The sequence below is a fragment of the Mauremys mutica genome, chromosome 10, assembly GCF_020497125.1.
Source record: "Mauremys mutica isolate MM-2020 ecotype Southern chromosome 10, ASM2049712v1, whole genome shotgun sequence".
Taxonomy (NCBI): Eukaryota; Metazoa; Chordata; order Testudines; family Geoemydidae; genus Mauremys; species Mauremys mutica.
This window is the reverse complement of record NC_059081.1, coordinates 78,660-99,155: the sequence shown is the minus strand read 5'-3', so window position 1 is coordinate 99,155 and position 20,496 is coordinate 78,660. Positions and strand designations below refer to the sequence as shown.

General features: G+C 45.3%; 1 long non-coding RNA gene across 1 annotated transcript; it reads left to right on the top strand.

The window, feature by feature from the left end:
- The first annotated feature begins 204 nt into the window (after positions 1–204).
- Positions 205–16,233, top strand: LOC123343416. The gene is made up of 3 exons (XR_006572233.1): positions 205–344; positions 15,114–15,628; positions 16,101–16,233. It is a non-coding gene; the product is annotated as an uncharacterized LOC123343416 (long non-coding RNA).
- Positions 16,234–20,496: the final 4,263 nt, after the last annotated feature.

Below are 20,496 nucleotides of genomic sequence, written 5' to 3'. Positions count from 1 at the left end.
GTGCTGGGAACCAGATAAGTACTACATACTTACACCAGATGGAGCAAACAACATGTTTACTACTACTTTTTTTTTTTTTTTAAATCCACTGTAGCCATTGCATCTGATTCCATTCCTCAGGCTGGATATTGAATGTCTTTCCAGTATCTCTTCTCATATTTTTCTGTTTTAAATTCCACAGCTGCCTCAGAGTCCAAATTTGAACAGCAAAGTAAATATCAAAGACCCCAGCTGCCAATCACCTATTGTGCTACAATGCTCAACCCAGTGAGTAATGGTAAGAATTACCCTGCTGGTTCTCTTAAGGCTGTAGAATCTGCACAACACATTCTTTGTATATCCAGGTACGTGCTTTACTTCCTTTTCTCTTTAAAACCCTCAAAAGCTTTATAACTTTCTTAGTGTGTTTTAAGTTAAGTTATTATTCATGACTGCCCCCCTGCCCCCCCCCCACTCCTCCTTGGGACTTCAAAGTACCTGGGAATTCTGATTTAATAGTCTGCCAATATAAAATAATATAATCTAATTATAAGATATATTCAGCTCTAAGGACCCATTCTGGCTGTGGAATTTCATTGCTAAGCATTGTGGTGCTGACATAGAGAACGCTTTTGTTTGAAGCCCACGAGATTTAGTGGAATAAAGTAAAGCTTTGCTTGAGGCTTTCAAAAGCTAGCACTATGCCTGTGCATCCATTATACATGACAGAATGATTATACTACAAAAAAAATTACATGCACAACCTTTTGTGTTTTGGCTTCGGGCACTCTAGCAGTGTCTGGTCCAGTGCACATTATGTGGTTGTTGTTTTTTCCCCTTTGATACATAAATAACTTTTGGTTAATGGTGGTGGTGGAGAGGGTGGGAGCCTGAAATGACATTGGTATTGTCTAAACACAGTGAGAAAACAATCCAGAGGTTGTGCTGCATTAAGAAGGATCTGTTTGAATTATCAAGTGCTTTAGACTAGTGGCTCTCAACCTTTCCAGACTGCCATTTCAGGAGTCTGATTTGTCTTGTGTATCCCAAATTTCACCTCCCTTATAAACTACTTGCTTAGAAAATCAGACATAAAAATACAAAAGTGTCACAGCACACTATTACTGAAACATTGCTGAGTTTCTCATATTTACCATATAATTATAAAATAAATCAATTGGAATATAAACATTGTACTTACATTTCAGTGTGTATGCAGTATAAACAAGTCATTGTATGAAATTTTAGTTTGTACTTAGTTTTCTAGAGAAACTATTTTTATGTAGCCCGTTGTAAAACTAGGCAAAAATCTAGATGAGTTGATGTTCCCCCTGGAAGACTTGGGTCTGTAGACCTGTGGTTGAGAAACAATGCTTTAGACATGAGGGAAGGTCCTTGATTCTCTGTCTCTAGTTGCTCTGAAACTACCGTATTTTCCGGCGTATAAGATGACTTTTTAAACTAAAAAACAACCCCCCAAAATCGGGGTCGTCTTATACGCTGGGTATAAACAGGCTTCGGCTGAGCCAATCCTGGGAGGCGTCTCTCTGGTGTATGCCATTAATGCATACAAAGCCTGCTTGGATTGGCAAAGGTTGTAATAGCCTGCCTCTCTGACTCAGCCAATCTGAGCAGGCTTAATAGATGACACCGCTTCCCTGAACGCTCCGCCCTCCTTCTCCTCCCCTTCCCCGGCTTCCCGCGAATCAAATGTTCGCGGGAAGCCTGAAAAAAGGAGTGGGCAGGTAAGCCTGGCGTGTGGGGGACGGGGACGGGGAGGGGGAGGGGACGGGACGGCTTACCTGCGGCGCCGGTCCCGGCGTCGGCCCGGGCAGCCGGGCCCGCGGCTGCGGCGCCGGTCCCGGCGTCGGCCCGGGCAGCCGGGCCCGCGGCTGCGGCGCCGGTCCCGGCGTCGGCCCGGGCAGCCGGTCCCCGCGGCTGCGGCGCTGGCTCCGGCTCCGGTGTCGGCCCGGGGAGCCGGGCCCCGCGGCTGCGGCGCTGGCACCGGCCCCGGTGTCGGCCCGGGGAGTCGGGCCCCGTGGCTGCGGCGCCGGCCCCGGTGTCGGCCCGGGGAGCCGGACCCGCGGCTGCGGCGCCGGCTCCGGCTCCGGCGTCTGCCAGGCCTGGGGAGCTGGGCCCCGCGGCTGCGGCTCCGGTGTCGGCCGGGCCTGGGGAGCCGGGCCCCGCGGCTGCGGCTCCGACCCTGGCCCCCGGCAGGGGTAAGAGGCCAGGGCCAGGGCTGGGACTGGGGCGGGGGAGGAGGGGTTGGATCGGGCAGAGGTTCTGGGGGGGCAGACAGGGGATGGGGAAGGGGGGGTTGGGTAGGCGCCGCGTGGGAATTCCTGGGGTCTGTTGGGATGGTGGTGGATGGAGTCGGGGTAGTCAGGACAGGGAGCGGGGCAAGTTTGGCAGGGGGTGGGCTCCTGGGGGGGAGTTAGGGTTGGGGGTCTTGGGAAGGAGTGGTCAGGGGACAAGGAGCAGGGCAGGGGGGGTTATGGGTTGTGGTTTCTGAGGGGGGGCAGGACGTGGGTGGGGGGTGTACTCACTGGACAGTTCCCTACCGGGTCTTCGGTGGTGGGTCCTTCAGCCTCGGAAGGGGGGGTAGTCTTATACGGCGAGTATAGGCCAAAACCTATGTTTTAAGTGGAAAATTAGGGGGTCGTCTTATACGCCCAGTCGTCTTATACGCCGGAAAATACGGTACAGGAAAAGGATATAGAATATGTTGAAAACTTACTGGGGAATCCTGAACACGATGTACAAGTCTCTAGGACTTTTTTTAAGCACGCCTTGGAGTCACGGGTTCAGGTCCATGCAGGGTCCAAGCCCTTTAACCTTCCAAGGTAAAATGAGTTCAGTACAATTTACTGTATGGGGATAATCTTGATACCAATACTGAGATAAAAAAAAAAGGCCCTGCCTCTTCTCCATGGATACTAAAGATTCTGTGATACTTTTTTAAAGGAGTAGGGGTTTGCTCAGTATCCCTTGCCAAATGGGAACTCTCTATCAACTATTATGAAATATACTGTGGACAGTTTGACTTTTTCCACACCATGTGGCAGCATTTTGTGGTGCTATACTAATGTGTGAACTGCTTTAGAATGGAAGGTGCTATATAGCTGTAAAATAATATTATTGAGATGGTGTTAGTTTTGATTCACACTTTCTCTGATCTGTTAGATTTGATATTGTCTCATGTTAATGTTTTGAAACTCACTTTTTTGGTGGTGGTGGTAGGGTTATATGGACACTTTAAATTATGGAATGGAAGAGATGCTAAAGCCTTTAGAACCCTGTCCTTCTTCATCCAGTCAGTGGCAGTTTGCCACTTGCTCAAATGGGAGCAGGCTCAGGCCTGTATTTTAAATACCAGACTCTCAGTACATATTCTCTTGCAGCTTATGAAACCCAAAGCAATCTAAAAACTAATGGTATTTACTTGGGCTGTCGATTAATCGCAGTTAACTCGTGTGATTAACTAAAAAAATTGATCACGATTAAAAAAATTAATCGCAGTTTTAATCGCACTGTTAAACAGTAAAATGCCAATTGAAATTCATTAAATATTTTTGGATTTTTTCTACATTTTAAAATGTATTCAGTTACAACACAGAATACAAAGTGTACAGTGCTCACTTTAGACAGTATTTTTATTACAAATATTTGCACTGTAAAAATGATAAACAAAAGAAATAGTATTTTTCAGTTCCCCTCACACAAGTACTGTGGTGTGATCTCTTTATCGTGAAAGTACAATTTACAAATGTCAATTATTTTTTTGTTCCATAACTGAACTCAAAAACAAAACAATGTAAAACTTTAGAGCCTACAAGTCCACTCAGTCCTACTTCTTGTTCAGCCAGTCACTAAGAGAAACAAGTTTGTTTACATTTATAGGAGATAATGCTGCCCTCTTCTTATTTACAATGTCACCTGAAAGTGAGAACAAGCATTCACATGGCACTTTCTAGCCAGCATTGCAAGGTATTTACATGCCAGTATGCTAAACATTCGTATGCCCCTTCATGCTTCGGCCACCATTCCAGAGGACATGCTTCCATACTGATGATGCTCATTTAAAAAAAAATAATGCGTTCATTACTTAGTGACACAATTCTCCCCCAAGGAGTTCAATGTCTCCTGCTCTGTTTTACCCACATTCTGCCATATATTTCATGTTCTAGCCATCTCGGATGATAATCCAGCACACGTTCGCTTTAAGAACACTTTCAGTGCAGATTTGACAAAATGCAAAGAAGGTACCAATGGGAGATTTCTAAAGATCGCTAAAGCGCTTGAGCCAAGGTTTAAGAGTTTGAAGTGCCGTCCAAAATCTGAGAGGGATGAGATGTGGAGCATGCTTTCAAAAGTCTTAAAAGAGCAGCACTCTGATGCAGAAACTACAGAACCCAAACCATCAAAAAAGAAAATCAACTTTCTGCAGGTGACATCTGACTCAGATGATGAAAATGAACATGCGTCAGTCTGCACTGCTTTGGATCATTATCGAGCAGAACCTGTCATCAGCATAGATGCATGTCCTCTGGAATGGTGGTTGAAGCATGAAGGGACATGTGAATCTTTAGTGCATATGGCATGTAAATATCTTTCGACGCCAGCTACAACGGTGCCATGTGAGTGCCTGTTCTCATGTTCAGGTGACATTATAAACAAGAAGAGGGCAGCATTATCTCCTGCAAATATAAACAAACTTGTTTGAGTGATTGGCTGAATAAGAAGAAGGACTGAGTGGACTTGTAGACTCTAAAGTTTTACTTTGTTTTGAATGCAGTTTTTTTGTACATAATTCTGCATTTGTACGTTCAACTTTCATGATAAAGAGATTGTACCACAGTACTTATACTAGGTGAATTGACAAATAAGATTTCTTTTGTATTTTTACAGTGCAAATACTTGTAATAAAAAATATAAAGTCAGCACTGTACACTTTGTATTCTGTGCTGTAACTGAAATCAATATATTTGAAAATGTAGAAAAAAATCCACAAATATTGAAATAAATGGTATTCTTTTGTTGTTTAACCGTGCGATTGTGTGATTAATCACGATTAATTTTTTTTAATCGCTTGACAGCCCTAGTATTTACTGCTTCCTAACTGCTGAGATATGTGATCATTTACTTTGCTTCCAGCTGCTCCAGAAAACTTGGATATTTAGTACCAGATTCTTTGATCTCTCTTGCAATATCTAAACAGCTTTGAGCGGAAAAACAAAATCCCACCTCTGGGAAGAAGGAAAAGCTCAGACTATTTGTGCATGGCTGTGGCTTCAGCTTCTTTGTTTTCTCCTGTGATGCATTAGCCTGTTTTTTAAAGTTGCAGAAAAGAGACCTTGGAGTACGATGGAAAATGTGTATTAAATGTACTGGAGGGGGGGGGGGATTGTTTTTGAGGAGGTGGGTACTCAGTTCTTTCTGAAAATTAGGCCTCTTTAAGGTGTCCCAGATCGGGCACCCAAAACGTTAAATTTATGGATGGTTTTAATAAAACATTTTTTTTGAGTACTAGCTTGTTGTTAAAGCCAGTTAGAATACAGGGATCTTCTCATAACAAAGAAGAGATGGCCTCAAACAAAGTTAGTATGGCCAATCCCAAGCATTCAAAAATGAGTCAGGCCCTTAAAAAGGACTGGTTACAAATCATGACTCTTAAATTAATTTTTTAGGATCTTTGTTTTTGATTTCCAGTGTTTGAACATTTAGGGTTCACATTCTCAAGCTTTTCTTCTGCATCTGTGAGTGAAATTTTTTTTCCAAATGAAAGCAGAGATTGTCATGTAATCATATCACTCCTGGAGCTGAGCCTTTAAGGCGGGGGTGGGCAAACTTTTTGGCCCAAGGGCCACATCTGGGTATGGAAATTGTATGGCAGGCCATGAATGTTCACAAAATTAGAGGTTAGGGTACAGGAGGGGTGAGGGCTCCGGCTGGGGGTGCAGGCTCTGGGCTGGAGCTTGGACTGAGGGATTTGGAGGGCAGGAGAGGGATCAGGGCTGGGGCAGGGGGGTTGGGGCACAGGAGGAGGTCCAGGGTGCAGGCTCCAGGGGGCGCTTACCTCAAGCAGCTCCCAGAACCAGCAGCATGTCCCCCCTCTGGCTCCTATGCAGAGGCATAGCCAGGCAGTGCACGCTGCCCCGTTCCTTGCTCCTGCTCCGGCAGGTGCTCCAGGGCCGGATTAAAACATCTGGAGGGCCGGATGTGGCCCCCAGGTCGTAATTTCCCCATCCCTGCTTTAAGGAAAACACTAAATATTGTAAGATTTGTGATGGCCCCAAGAGATGGCAACACTACAATGTATTGATGCAACTGTAAGCTGTGGTATCAAGCTGGCAGGTACTTTGAGTGTTAGAGGGAGTAGGGACACAAGGAGACCCTTCCCCCTGTGACACACCAGTGCAGGAGGCAGCCGTAAGTTGGCTGAAAGCACAAGAGAGTAGGGGTGGCAAAGATTTGTGGCCAACACTCACTGCTCTAGAGAGGACATGTCAGGGTGGTGTAAGGCATGGTCGTGCCCCTGCACATTTGGCAGGGCTGCAATGGAAGAAGCACAGGTCACAGCTTTGTAAAGATACAGAAGGAGCTGCTACTCATCCTGCTCCCTCTAGCAACCCAGAGGCATTTTTAGCTTTCCCTCCACCCATGCATGTGGTATATGTACTTCCATAGCATAAGTGATTCACTGGCTCATAGACCATAACAAAGCACAAAATATGATGGAGCATTACGGGACTGTAGTACTCTTCAAAACAGGCTGCCCAGAGGATTCAAGAGGCCTGTGGCAACCTTCCATAAAAAAAGTTGCAATACTATATTCTTGCGAGGGTTCCTGCAGGGTCTGGGGCAAATTGCCCCACTTGTCTCCCCCCCCCCTCCCCGGGGCAGCGCTGCTTCAAAATGGGTTTTCATGCTCTGAATAAAAGATTGAGACACACAAATTCCTCCAGGACTCATTATCATCACATGACTTATACACTCCCAAAAAACAGCAAACACACTCAAATCTTGAAACTATATCACAATCTCTTACCATTTATAGTGGTGAGTAAACTGCACCCAGAGGAGTATATACTTGTACTGTCTTCAGTACAATGGCACTGATGAAAATTCAGTCAGAATGAAAGCTGTATCTTTTCAAGTTCTGTTACAGCCAACCCATTATTTCTCTGGGAGGAGAGCTTGTAAGAAAACAAAGGTATTTGTTTTGAGACATATGGGGAGCTCAAGTCCACATCCAATTTTAATTGCCGAATTATCAACATCCTAAAAACATATGCCAGAACAGAAATACTGACGTTATGATGCAACTAAGGGTAGGTCTACACTTACCGCGCGGGTCGACGCGGAGAGTTCGACTTCTCGGAGTTCAAACTATCGCGTCTAATCTAGACGCGATAGTTCAAACTCCCCGCGCGCTCCGGTTGACTCCGGAACTCCACCACTGCAAACGGCGGTGGCGGAGTCAACCTTGGAGCCGCGTACTTTGATCCCGCGGCGTCTGGACGGGTGAGTAGTTTGAACTAGGGTACTTCGAATTCAGCTACGCTATTCACGTAGCTGAATTTGCGTACCCTAGTTCGACCCCCCTTCTTAGTGTAGACCACTTAGAGTTAAAACCACTTGCACTTCTGTAGTGGCTTTTCATCCAAGGATTTCAAAAGTGCTTTACAAACTTCAGTGAAACCCCATGACAGCCCTGTGATCTAGGTCAGTGTTTTACCTGTTTGCATCTGGGAAATGGGGGTCCTATTTAAAATTGGAGAATAGTGAATAATATTTTTATTATAAAAAATACTTCTCATAGGCTCTCATAAGAAGAACAGCCATTCCCCAAACATTTATGCCACCTCCAATCAGTTAGCCTGAATATTCCCAAACAGTGAATAAAAAGGTGGAGGGGGTGGAGTATGTATTTAGTTGAAATGAACAGCAGTTAGGAGTGTGACGAAATATTCATAAATGCTGGGTTTGCAGCATTTGACCTGCATAATTCCTGCTTAACTAATAATCTTTTTATTACATTTTTAATGTATGACTGAAGCCAAAACAATAGATTCACAGAGCCCTAACTGAGTGGCTCCTTTCAGCCACCTCCCAGAACAAAAATGACATGGAGTAGGACTCAGAGTGGTAGCCGTGTTAGTCTAACCTGCTATGCAGGAGAGGAGTGAGATGGTGGAAGAGAACACTTTAGCACTGACAGCAGGGCTAGAAAACACATTATTCACTCCTCACAAACCCTGCACCCTAGTAAAGGGGACAGCAGGTGCCTCCACTCTGTGCGTGCTTCCAGTGCTCCTCGAGGTACCACGTTGTGCCAGCATGATATACAATACTACTTGGGCTGTTCCTCCGCATGCTGCATACCATGTCAGTGACTTCAAGCCATAATCTAATCTGTAAGCATTGCAAATCTTCATTCTGTATATTGTGTCTAGGAGTTCATATAGCAGAGTTGCCTCAGGCTCTTGTATTTATAATATTCGTTTAATAGTATTAAGTCTGTCTTTCAGGGGAAAGAAGAAACATTCAATATATTAAATGCTGCTTATTAATCAGAAAATGATGTAAATTCTAGAACAAAAGGATTTTTACTGTTTTCATACTTTTAATTCATTATCAAGGGAGTCCTCTGCTGAAAAACACTAATCTTCAACTGAAGTTCATGGCTCCCTAAGCTTAAAGCCAGCAGACATTGCAGGATTGAATTCATGTGAACTGTTACCAAAGAGTGGGCTGTGTTAGAGATGAGGTGGGGGAGGAACTGGAGAGGTGAGGGAGAAGAAGATAGGGAAATAGCAAACATTACAATCTCCACTTCTGCATTAAATGAGTCATAGCTGACAGGAGCGAAGGCATGACACTTCTGGGGCCTGATTTTCTTTCTCTTTTTCTTTTCCCGCAATGATGCTGAGGAGCCACAAATTCAGTTGAAGGCAATGGGATATGAAAAGCAGGCTCTTATTAACTGGGCACAAGCACTTAACTCTCTTTAAATCTGCTCTGGATTCTGGAAACATCTAGTTTCCACTGAGCGTATTCAGAGACTTAACAGTGGCATTCAAATAACCACTTCTGTACTAACTTTACATCATTGTATGTACATTATCATGGCCATAGTAGTGATAGATTGAGAGAGAGAGAAGGGCTGAATATAGATGAAAGAAGGAGAGTTCTTTGGTGGATGAGAATGGGCATATGAGGGATGAACTGGTGGTTAAATCAGAACTAATGTGAGAGAGGGGCACAATAGATGAGGGCAAGTGTTTAAAGACGAGAGTGAATAAGTAGGATAGTGGAAGGGGTATGTGAAGAAGGGGGAAGTGTGACTATTTGGGAATGGGGTGGAGGCATAACTTCTTAATTTAAACCTATATTTTATTAACTGCTCTTTTCCCATTTCTCTTACTGTCTGAGATGAACTGAAATGCCCCTCCTTTTCTCTGTTCAAAGCTACAGACTATTAGACAGAAGAGAGAGGCTCTGTCACAGTAGATAAGTCCTGCTTTCAGATACTGTAGTCCCTGAAAACTGATCCCTTAAACACAGTCAGCACCTTAAGTAATAATAGCCATGTCACTTCACTCCATCCTAACCAAATGGGGACAGGTAATGTCTGGAGACAAGGGGAATCAGTCTGCCTGCCAGTTATGGATTGGTGTAAAGAATCAGAATTTAAATACGAATAGCCATGCTGAATAGTGGTCTCTGAACTCAGGTTCCTTTCCTGCTCTTTACTATGGGTACATGGAAATCAGTGATGCCTATTGTTCACAAACAGCCTATGTAAAAGGTATGTATATTTCAAGGTCAGCTTACTAATGTACACAAAGAACTACTGACTGCTTTCATTCTGAAGGACTTCCATTTTAAATGAAAGGAGACAGCATAACAAGAGAGCAAAAGTAAGTGTCCGTGAGAGACTGCAGTGTGCATCTCCTCTGTAACATGCTGCATCAACTCTGCATTATAAAATGCTGCAAGTGAAAGTCTTTAAAAAAAAAAATTAAAGGTGCAATGTACAGAAAACAAAGTGCACCACATAGGATGAAAGATGGTCCTGCAAGTAACCTATTGTCCTGCTAAGGCAATGGAGATCATTTGGGTTGGTTCAGCTTAACCTTTGAAACTCACGTTAGATTGGGCTAAGAGCAAGGACTCTTCACTGGCAGGGAGGGACCCCATTTAGGCTGCTCTTTCCCTGAAAGTGTCACTCAGAGACCCTCTGTCATTGTTCTCAGAACTGCTAAGTTTGTCTGAGTTATTTTTATTCATGATCATTTAGCTTTCCCTCATTCTATTTAGTTTTCTGAAGAGGTGCTTGGGGGCATCAGTAGAGGAGGCAGATGTGAAATAAAATGGTGTAAAAGCTCTGTGGTTGTAGTGGTGCTGCAGGTTGGGAGGCAGAGGCAGATAAACATGGGTATACAGCAGGAAAAATATATTTGCTTTTCGTTAACTAAGCTGTGCAATATATTGGAGAAGGAGAAAGTTTGTCTCCCACCTCAAGTGATGTACTCAGAACCTTATATGATCAGATTTCGTACTTCCTGATGTGCTAGAAACACATTTTTACTTTTATTCTACTTCATTGATATGAAAGTAGTAAATCACCATAATCTTTCCTCTTAGTTCAAGTGACCAAGTTTGTGTCCATCTTCGTTTTAGCACACAGTAGAGAAGGTTGAAAAATAAAGCTCATTAAAAGGAGTGTGGGGAAGAGAAGCCGCTGGGTCTTTGAGACAAGCCCTGCATCACAGTGCTTCCTGCATGTCCTGAAGTGATCCAGACACGCACACATTGTAAAGCGTGCTTCACTACAGACTAAAGGTCAAACTTTTAGCTGAGCTGAATTTGCATATTCACAGTGTTTACTTTTTTTCTTTCATTAACTACAGCTAGTCTCCTAACCTAGTGCTTAACGTGTCTTAAAGGCAGATTTTACTAGCGATAAGCAAATGTTGCACCTTAGTGCATTAAACCTGTTTTTTACCGATATATACAAACAAGTATTTTCAAAAATGGCTGCTATTTGTGGGTGTCTTGGGATAAGAGGGAAGGTCCTTTCATGGATTGAGAACTGGTTAAAAGACAGGGAACAAAGGTTAGGAATTAATGGTAAATTCTTAGAATGGAGAGGGGTAACTAGTGGTGTTCCCCAAGGGTCAGTCCTTGGACCAATCCTATTCAACTTATTCATAAATGATCTGGAGAAAGGGGTAAACAGTGAGGTGGCAAAATTTGCAGATGATACTAAACTGCTCAGGATAGTTAAGACCAAAGCAGACTGTGAAGAACTTCAAAAAGATCTCACAAAACTAAGTGACTGGGCAACAAAATGGCAAATGAAATTTAATGTGGATAAATGTAAAGTAATGCACATTGGAAAAACATAACCCCAACTATACATACAATATGATGGGGGCTAATTTAGCTACAACGAGTCAGGAAAAAGATCTTGGAGTCATCGTGGATAGTTCTCTGAAGATGTCCATGCAGTGTGCAGAGGCGGTCAAAAAAGCAAACGGGATGTTAGGAATCATTAAAAAGGGGATAGAGAATAAGACTGAGAATATATTATTGCCCTTATATAAATCAATGGTACGACCACATCTCGAATACTGCGTACAGATGTGGTCTCGTAATCTCAAAAAAGATATACTGGCACTAGAAAAGGTTCAGAAAAGGGCAACTAAAATGATTAGGGGTTTGGAGAGGGTCCCATGTAAGGAAAGATTAAAGAGGCTAGGACTCTTCAGCTTGGAAAAGAGGAGACTAAGGGAGGATATGATAGAAGTATATAAAATCATGAGTGATGTGGAGAAAGTGGATAAGGAAAAGTTATTTACTTATTCCCATAATACAAGAACTAGGGGTCATCAAATGAAATTAATAGGCAGCAGGTTTAAAACAAATAAAAGGAAGTTCTTCTTCACGCAGCACACAGTCAACTTGTGGAACTCCTTATCTGAGGAGGTTGTGAAGGCTAGGACTATAACAGCGTTTAAAAGAGAACTGGATAAATTCATGGTGGTTAAGTTCATAAATGGCTATTAGCCAGGATGGGTAAGGAATGGTGTCCCTAGCCTCTGTTTGTCAGAGGATGGAGATGGACGGCCGGAGATGCTCATTGCCTGTTAGGTTCACTCCCTCTGGGGCAGCTGGCATTGGCCACTGTCGGTAGACAGGATACTGGGCTAGATGGACCTTTGGTTTGACCCGGTACGGCCGTTCTTATGTTCTTATGGTGTAGTTTTTCATCTGTAGTCAATTGTAGGTGAAGATATTAGTAGCAAGACATCTAGTTACCTGATTAATAGGGCAAACAAGTAGCTCAATGTGTGTCTACCAACAAATACAAACAGAGTTACTGTGTGTGCAAAATTGTCCTTGCTAAAAAGGAGACCAAGTTGAGACCTGAATCATTATAGAAGGTGCAGAGCTTATGAGATGCTGATACCCTCAACTGCTTTGTACTTTTCAGGATCAGGGACATAGCTTGCAAACAGCAAGCAAACAAACAGATAAGCAATGAAAGCTCTGAAATGACTCAAGAGATTGTTAAAATACAGCAGAATATTTATCTGTTGTCTCTGGCAGAACACTACATCAACATTCTCCTATCAGCAAAAGCTATGTATGTGTCTTGATAAAAATAGTTGAAGAAAGATAGAAGAAACATTTACCAAACATGGGCAGTCAGTGGAGCTGGAAACTCATTTTCAACTTAACTGCCCCTCCCTACCATAAAGAGATAAAAGATGATGTCAGCAATTAAGAATTATTTTTAAACTTGCCTTCTGTGTTGTTTGGAATCTCGGCAAGAAGAGTTAAGTTTTAATCAGTTGTGTTTTGAAATGGAAATATATCTACACTTCATTCACTTATGTTAATATTTTCAGATTTGTATCCCTATTGGGAAACTTGGACAGGTTCTAGTATTATATTTTGATACTAAAGAGGCAGTACTGGACTTTTGACAGGGATACGAGACACAGGATCTAAGATTTTTCAGCTCTAACTTGTGTGCCTTTAGTTCATGTCTTTAATCTGCTGCAATATATGTTCTCTGACATTTAATCTTTGAAAAAAGAATGAGGCGTACTTGTGGCACCTTAGAGACTAACAAATTTATTTGAGCTTAAGCTTTCATGGGCTAAAACCCACTTCATTGGATGCATGCAGTGGAAAATATAGTAGGAAGATATGTATACACACACACAGAGAACATGAAAAAATGGGTGTTGCCGTACTAACTATAATGAGAGTAATCAATTAAGGTTGGCTATTATTATCAGGAGAAAAAAAAGCTTTTCTAGTGGTATGCAGGATGGCCCATTTCCAACAGTTGACAAGAAGGTGTGAGTAACAGTAGGGGAAAAATTAGCATGGGGAAATAGTTTTTACTGTGTGTAATGACCCATGAGATACAGAGTTCAAGGATCATGTATGGAATATGTAAGAGACCCCTTAACTAAACAGAATTATTGAAAAATTAATCTTTGCATCATCGATATGTGTGTGGTTTTCTTGTTTTTTGCACTATTGCCTGAATGGGTATCTGTGGGAGTAGATTTTCAAGGGGTTTCTACGAGGCAAGCAGTATAAGGGTGTATTTCTAAATCATCAGTTTCTTTTTTGAAAACAAGGTAAGTGTGATGGGGTCTATTAGATGTTCCCTTTCCCTGCTGGAGGTGGTGGGACCCTGATGCCGTCCTGCTTACGGAAAACATGCTCAGACCAGGGCAACAATAACACTTAGTCCTCTAGAGGCCTAGGAAAGGCCAGGAGGAAATACTGACCAATTGGGAGTCAGCAAGACAGTGAAGAAGACTTGCCTGCTTTCTCTGAGTGATGTGTTGGGTGAGGCTGGGACAGAACTGCAGCAGAACACCTCAGTACTAGCCCAGAACCTCAGGGCCTGCTCAGGGCTTTTGCTTAAAGGACTAAGCAGTGACTACACTACCACTTACTTTGGTATAACTTATGTTGCTCAGAAGTATGAATAAGCCACCCCCCTGAGTGACTTAAGTTACACAGACCTAAGAGCCGGTGTGGACAGTGCTATGTTGGCAGTCCGGTTTGTGTACAAAGAATATACAAAGTCCTGATTCCCTGCACCCAGGAGGAATCAAACTGGACACAATTTTTCTGCACATACTTCCAAGCTCCTTTCAGCCAGCGCTCAGTCAGTCCCCAAAGTTCATCTCTAGGCTTTTTCTGTGGGCCGTGCTCTCAGTGCTCGTTCAGGTTGTGTCCTTGGCTTTCTGCTCATTTTCTGAATCGGTTTCTATGGTGTGTTCTCACTGCTTCTCTACCTCCTACAGACCTCTACTAAACAGTACCCAGCAAACCCTTCCACTGATGTGTCTTGCATGTGCCTTTGTTTTGGGTGAGGCTGCTATTGTTTCATCTCATTGTGCAATGGTTTTGCAGAGCTGTATTCAATGAATGGTGGGGATTGCGCCCATTGGTTTCAATGAAGTTTAACCCATAACAATAACCCACCCCATAACAATAGCAATCAAATTTCAGTCTTCAAACTGGTGGCCTTTTGGGGTCATGCGATGGCTAAATTCATTAATAAGGCAGAGGGGATTTCACTTTCCTCTGGAGAATTAGTGTATTCAATGACAATGGAGTACAGAACCAGGCCAGATAAACCAAATCATCTGGTATGGCAACTCCTTTGTGTTGGTGTAAGCAGGCTCCAGGGGATTGAGTTGACATAACAATTTTTTCTTCCCTTATCTTGATAGATCAGCAAATTAGAGAAATGGATGTGGTGCTAAAACAAATGAAATTAAATGGGGGATGGGGCAGTTCTGAAACATGTCCTCCTATATTCCTCTTACTTTATTCAAAAGGTGTCATTAGTTCTGTTAGTACATATTGCTGCAACTGGCTTATCATTGTAAGCCATTTAATCAGTTGTCTTTTTTCCAAAGCAAGCCATTTCTCTTGAATAATGACCTTAACTTCTCTATTACATCCACTAATGCTTTTTTCAGCACTGATGTTAGCAGTACGGTTTAATCAGATCTTGCTCAGCTGCCTCAGTTACATTAAAGACTGCATGGAAATTATTATTGTGATGTTCTCTTCATTTACACCAGATGGATTTTATGGATGAGAATGAAGAGGACCTTTTCTCATCTAAATGTGGCTGTGTAGCAGGCCGGTGTGGCTCCCCTCCTCCCCAGGAAGGGTTGAGCCGCGCCGGACACCGGAAGGGGCGGGGCTACAGAGCAGTGAGCCCGCCCCTCAGAGGGTCAGGCGGCGACCCGGAAGCATAAAAGCCGGCCATTGGAGCTCAGTCGGAGCCCAGCCACCGTCGGGAGCAGACCTGCCAGAGAGGACTCGGGACTGGGAAGCCGCTGGAGCCCAGGGCAGTTGCCCTGACTGGCCGGAGCTTCCCCTCGCCCGCTACTGGGAGGACCCGCCGGAGTTTCCCCGTGCCAGCTATGAGGAGGAGCCACTGGAGACTCCCCCTCTCCCTTGCTGTTACCCCGAGGAGCCCCCGGAGCAAACCTGGCCGGATTTCCCAGAGGAGCTGCCGGATCTACCCCCCAGCCCGGGCAGCAAGGAGCCCATGCTGTTGGACTTCCCGGGAGCGGACGCTACGGACCAGGTAGGCCCAGAGGGGGAAATTGGAAGTGGCCCAGGGGCAGCCGACCCCAGCCAGGCTGCAGATCAACCAGTGCCTATGTCAGTGTGTTGCGGTCAGGATCCCCACTGACCGTCAGCAGTGGTAACCGCTGCTAGGGCCCCGGGCTGGGACGCAGTGGAGTGGGTGGGCCTGCGTCCCCCCCTGCCACCCCCACTCGCGGGTGGCAGTCTGCCCCCTCACCCCAGTGCTCAGTCCCTGCACCAGAGGGCCTGAGCCCTGACTGTTGTTGCCCCACCCTAATCTAGGGCCTGGGCCTCTATACTAACTGTTTGTTGCTCAGCCCCTGCACCAGAGGGCCTGGCCTTCCTGAACTGTTTGTATTGTTGCCCAGCCCCTGCACCAAAGGGCCTGGGCTCCCTAAACTGTTTGTGTTGTGGCTCAGCCTTATAGCCGAAGGACTGAGCCCTAACTAACTTTGTGCCTTGTTATCCAGCCTTGAAGACACAAGGCAGGACACGCCTAAAGAGCAGCAGGCCGGTGTGGCTCCCCTCCTCCCCAGGAAGGGTTGAGCCCCGGCCACCCAACTTTACAAGCTGTTATCCTTTGACCAGAATCTTCCAGTGTGCATTGAAAAAGGACATACAAATCTTTTTGCAATGTATAAAGTGCTATATTGTAGATGGTATGGCTAAGCAAACATTACAGTTAGAAGAACAGTCACAGGAGTGTGACGCATACTTAACATTATTAGTTGGACTAACAGAGAACTTTGTGTTTGGTGTTGAGTTACTGGTGCTGAGCTGGAAGCCTGGATTATTTCTTTTTTAAATATATCCTTATTTCTGTTGGTGTCTCTCATATGTTCTCTTATTCTTGTCTTTCATTCTCATTCTGTTTTTCTCATCTCAGTGCTTAAGTAAACTTATTTTCCCTGTGGATTCTTGGTGGAACTTCACCAGTCTAATCAACTGTGTTACCTTATTCCACAGAGACAACTTGATTTTTCTAGAGGTGTCGGGGTGCTACTTCTCATGAGTACTACATTCATTAAATTAAAATATATATATATATATATATATATATTGCCCACTTCAAGTCCCTTTAAAACAGTGATCACTAACCCGTCGATCGCGATCAACTGGTTGATCCTGGAGACTCTCCCAGTCAGTTGCGATCTCCGGCTGCAGAGGCACAGTGGGGCTGCCCGCTGCGGTGCCTCATGCCACTCCTGGAAGCGGCCAGCATGCCTCTGCGGCCCCGTGGCGTGTGTGTGTGTGTGTGTGTCTCCGCGTGCTGCCCCTCTCTGCAGGCACCGCCCCCAAAGCTCCCATTGGCTGGGAATGGAGAGCTGTGGCCAATGGGAGCTGCGGGGGCAGTGCCTGCAGAGAGGGGCAGCACATGGACCCATGTGCCTTCCCCCAGGGGCTGCAGAGGCACGTTGGCCCTTTCTGGGAGTGGCATGGTCATGTGGTGCACTGCTGACTGGCAGGGTGTGGGGGTGGCCCGGCTTGTGATGGGGAGGAGGTGCCAATGTGCCTGAGTGAGGCCGGGTTAGGCAGGGAGCCTGTCTTAGCCCCACTGTGCTGCTGACTGGGAGCTGCCCAAGGTAAGTGCCCCCCCGGTGGGAGCCCACACCCCAGCCCTGAGCCCCCTCCCATAGCCAGCACCCCAAACCCCCTCCTGCACCCCAAACCCCTGCTCCAGCCCTGACCCCCCTCCCAGAGCATCCTGTACCCCCTCCTGCATCCCAACACTCTTCCCCAGCCCAGAGACCCCTCCTGCACCCATACTCCCTCCCCGATCCTCACCCTCTCCTGCACCCCAACTCCCTGCCCCAGGCTCAGCCCGGAGTCCCCTCCCACACTGTGAACCCCTCGGCCCCAGCCCAGAGTCCGCACCTCCTCCCAAACCCCAACCCCTTGCCAGTGAGAGTGAGGAGGGTGGGGAAAAGTGAACAACGGAGAGAGGTGGGGATGGAGTGAGTGGGCAGGGCTTTGGGGAAGGGAGCGTGCCAGATAGAAGTGGTTGTTTCTTTGAAGACACCTAGCTAAGTGTCTTGATTTTTTTCAGAAGTACTGAGCATCTAAAACTTCAGTTAAAATAATTGGAGAAGTGAAGGTATTCAATACCTTTGCTAAAGCAGGGCACCTGTTTTAGATGTCTAGCTTTAGGTTTACATTTGACAACTTTGGACAGTATTTATTTTTGCCTCTAAACAGCATCTAGCTAAATGTAGCAGCCTGATCCAAAGCCCACTGAAGTCAGAGAACTTTGGATCCAGCACCTATTGCCTGCCTGGGTATGTCTACACTGCAGCTCAAAGGAAGCCTCCCAGACTGGGTAGAAAGACTCATGCTAGCTCTGCTTGACCTATGCGGTGGTGGTGGCAGAGTGGGCTTGTCACGTGAGTGCAACCTTGCCCAATTGCCCCAGGTTTGAGCTCAGGTGGCTAGCTAGTGCCACCACCCATACTGCAACATCCACACTGCTGTTTTTAGTGCACTAGCTCGAGCAAAGCTAGTATGAGGCTGTCTTCCCAAGTTGGGAGGAACACTCTCAGCTGCGGTGTAGATATACCCTCTGAGTCCTAGGTACTGATACAAGCATTGCAATTTACTATTGTAGAGGATAAACATTGACACTGGTAAGCTGGTGGGGGCTTTCAGAATGATTGTACGACCTTGTTTAACAGTTAGTCTTTAAGCCTAAGAAGAAATTTAGGCTTTTATTTTAAAATAAATATCTAGACTTTTTCCTTGAAAAGATAACATAAACCTGTGTAAACCAATAGTTTAGATTGAAAAGAATATGAAGCTGGTCTTTCACAGCAGGTTGCAGAGGTAAGGGCCGCTAAAGGTCCTTCTACCTTTCCTCCTCACCCCTCTTTATAAATAAAAATGAATCCATTTTACTCAGAGAATATCCCCAAAAGTCATCTCCACTACCTTCCCTTAAACTCTTAGGCTGCACGTGAGTGTTATTGGGGTGAAAATTGTGGGTAAAAATAATGCCAGCTGTGCTGGCTGATATTTTCAGCCCTCTCCAAGTACATCCACTAAGTTAATATTCCACACCACTGTCTCTAGGTGTGCATTGGCTAGTAGCACATAGTTCCTACAGCCCCTGTTTTTCCAGCTGCTCTAACATTTTCCCCCATACCAAGGAGGCGAGCAGATGTCACCAAGCTGCTCATGCAGTGAGGGGAAGTCCTACCGCTGTTGAAGCCTGCCCTCTTATCACTGTTTGCTCAGTCTCAACACAGAATCTAAAGTGCTGAACAACCCTCATTTCTCTCACCACCAGCCCAGAAATAAACCTTGCCTTCTCCATCATCACACACACAATATCAGTCAAGGAAGACCAGCTCCTACAAGAGGAAGAGAAGATTTCTTGTGGAAGCAGACTCTGCCTGGCACCTGAGGAAACCTTCCCCTTCCCCCTCACCTGACACGGAGAGCTCAAGGCAACACATTGGTCACTTCTGCTGCTGTGGGAGCCACCTAGATTTGCCTTGTGGACATACTGACAAGGAGGAAGCATGATGGTCAAGAGATACTGTGCTAGGTGATGGAAGGATTGTTAGATTTGAGATGGGGGAGAGAAGTGTTTTACCGAACGAACAACATGTATACCACTGAGCGAGGCAGAAAATTTTGGGGGAAGCCCCTGGTTGAAAATTTTGTCAACACATCACTGATCCTTGATGTAAATTAAGTTTAACAGGCAGAGCCTCATTGTGGCATAACACAAGTGCCCTCCAAATAACTGAAGACCTTGTAGTGTAGTCAGCAATCCCTTTCAAAATTTCTTAAATGAGACCAGAGATTACACAGGCCTTGCATGTTAACTCTGTTCAGTACAAGCTGTGTTCTTGCATCTGCTAGGGAGCTCCAGGCTCACTGTAAACCCACTATCCTAAGTAAAGAATCCCCTCTCTGTTTAATGCAACTGAAGTCTGGTCTACAGACTACAGCGTTAGGTCTATGTAAACTGCCTTGCGTCAACCTAACTATTTAAGTGTCTACACTAAAATTTTGCTCCCGCTGATGTAACTGCCCCGCTACGCTGACTGAACAACTCCTCGACTGGCATAGAGACAAGGTTGATGTAGTTAGGTCAACGCAGTGTCAACGTAGATACTGTGTTATCTCAACTGTTACTGGCTTTCAGAAGCCATCCCACAATGCCCCACACTGACAGTGTAGTCAGTACAAGCGTTCCTAGGGAAGACATGCACTGCTGACACAAAGAGCATAGTGCGGACTGCAGTGGCTGTATGCTGACGGCACTTAGGTCGACATAAATTTGTAGTGTAGACCTGTCCTGAGTCTTTTCTCATCTTTGTCCTAAGGGATACTACAGACCTCAATATATATATTAGAGGACATACACTGTTGCTTCTGTAGGGTGAGCACATTGGACACACCAGGGTCTTCTTGCATTCCTCCATTCCTTTCCCCTCCCCAAGCTCTGTGTGCCATCTATTTCAAGGACTCCCTCAACCTCCTCCCCCATGCCAGGGGCTCTGTGTACCCCTTTCCCAACCATGGAAGGGCTCTGTGTGTCCTTCATACCATTGTCCACCATTCGCCCCCATACCAAGGACTTTGGGTGCTCTCTCATTTTCCCTCTTATTTCTTCCATGGCGGGGGTACTTGTGCCCCCCATGTCCCTATACCAGGGTCTCCCATTCTCCTTCCACCAGAGGTTCTGTATGCCCCCTCCATGCCTCCTTCCCCCCATACAAGGGTCTTCCATTCTCTCCCCACCAGAGATTCTCTGTGTGAACCTCCCACTAACTCCTTTCTCTCCCATGCCTCAGGTTCTGTGTGCCCACTTCCCCCATGCCAGAGTTCCCCATTCTCCCCCCTATATGATGGGTCCTGTGT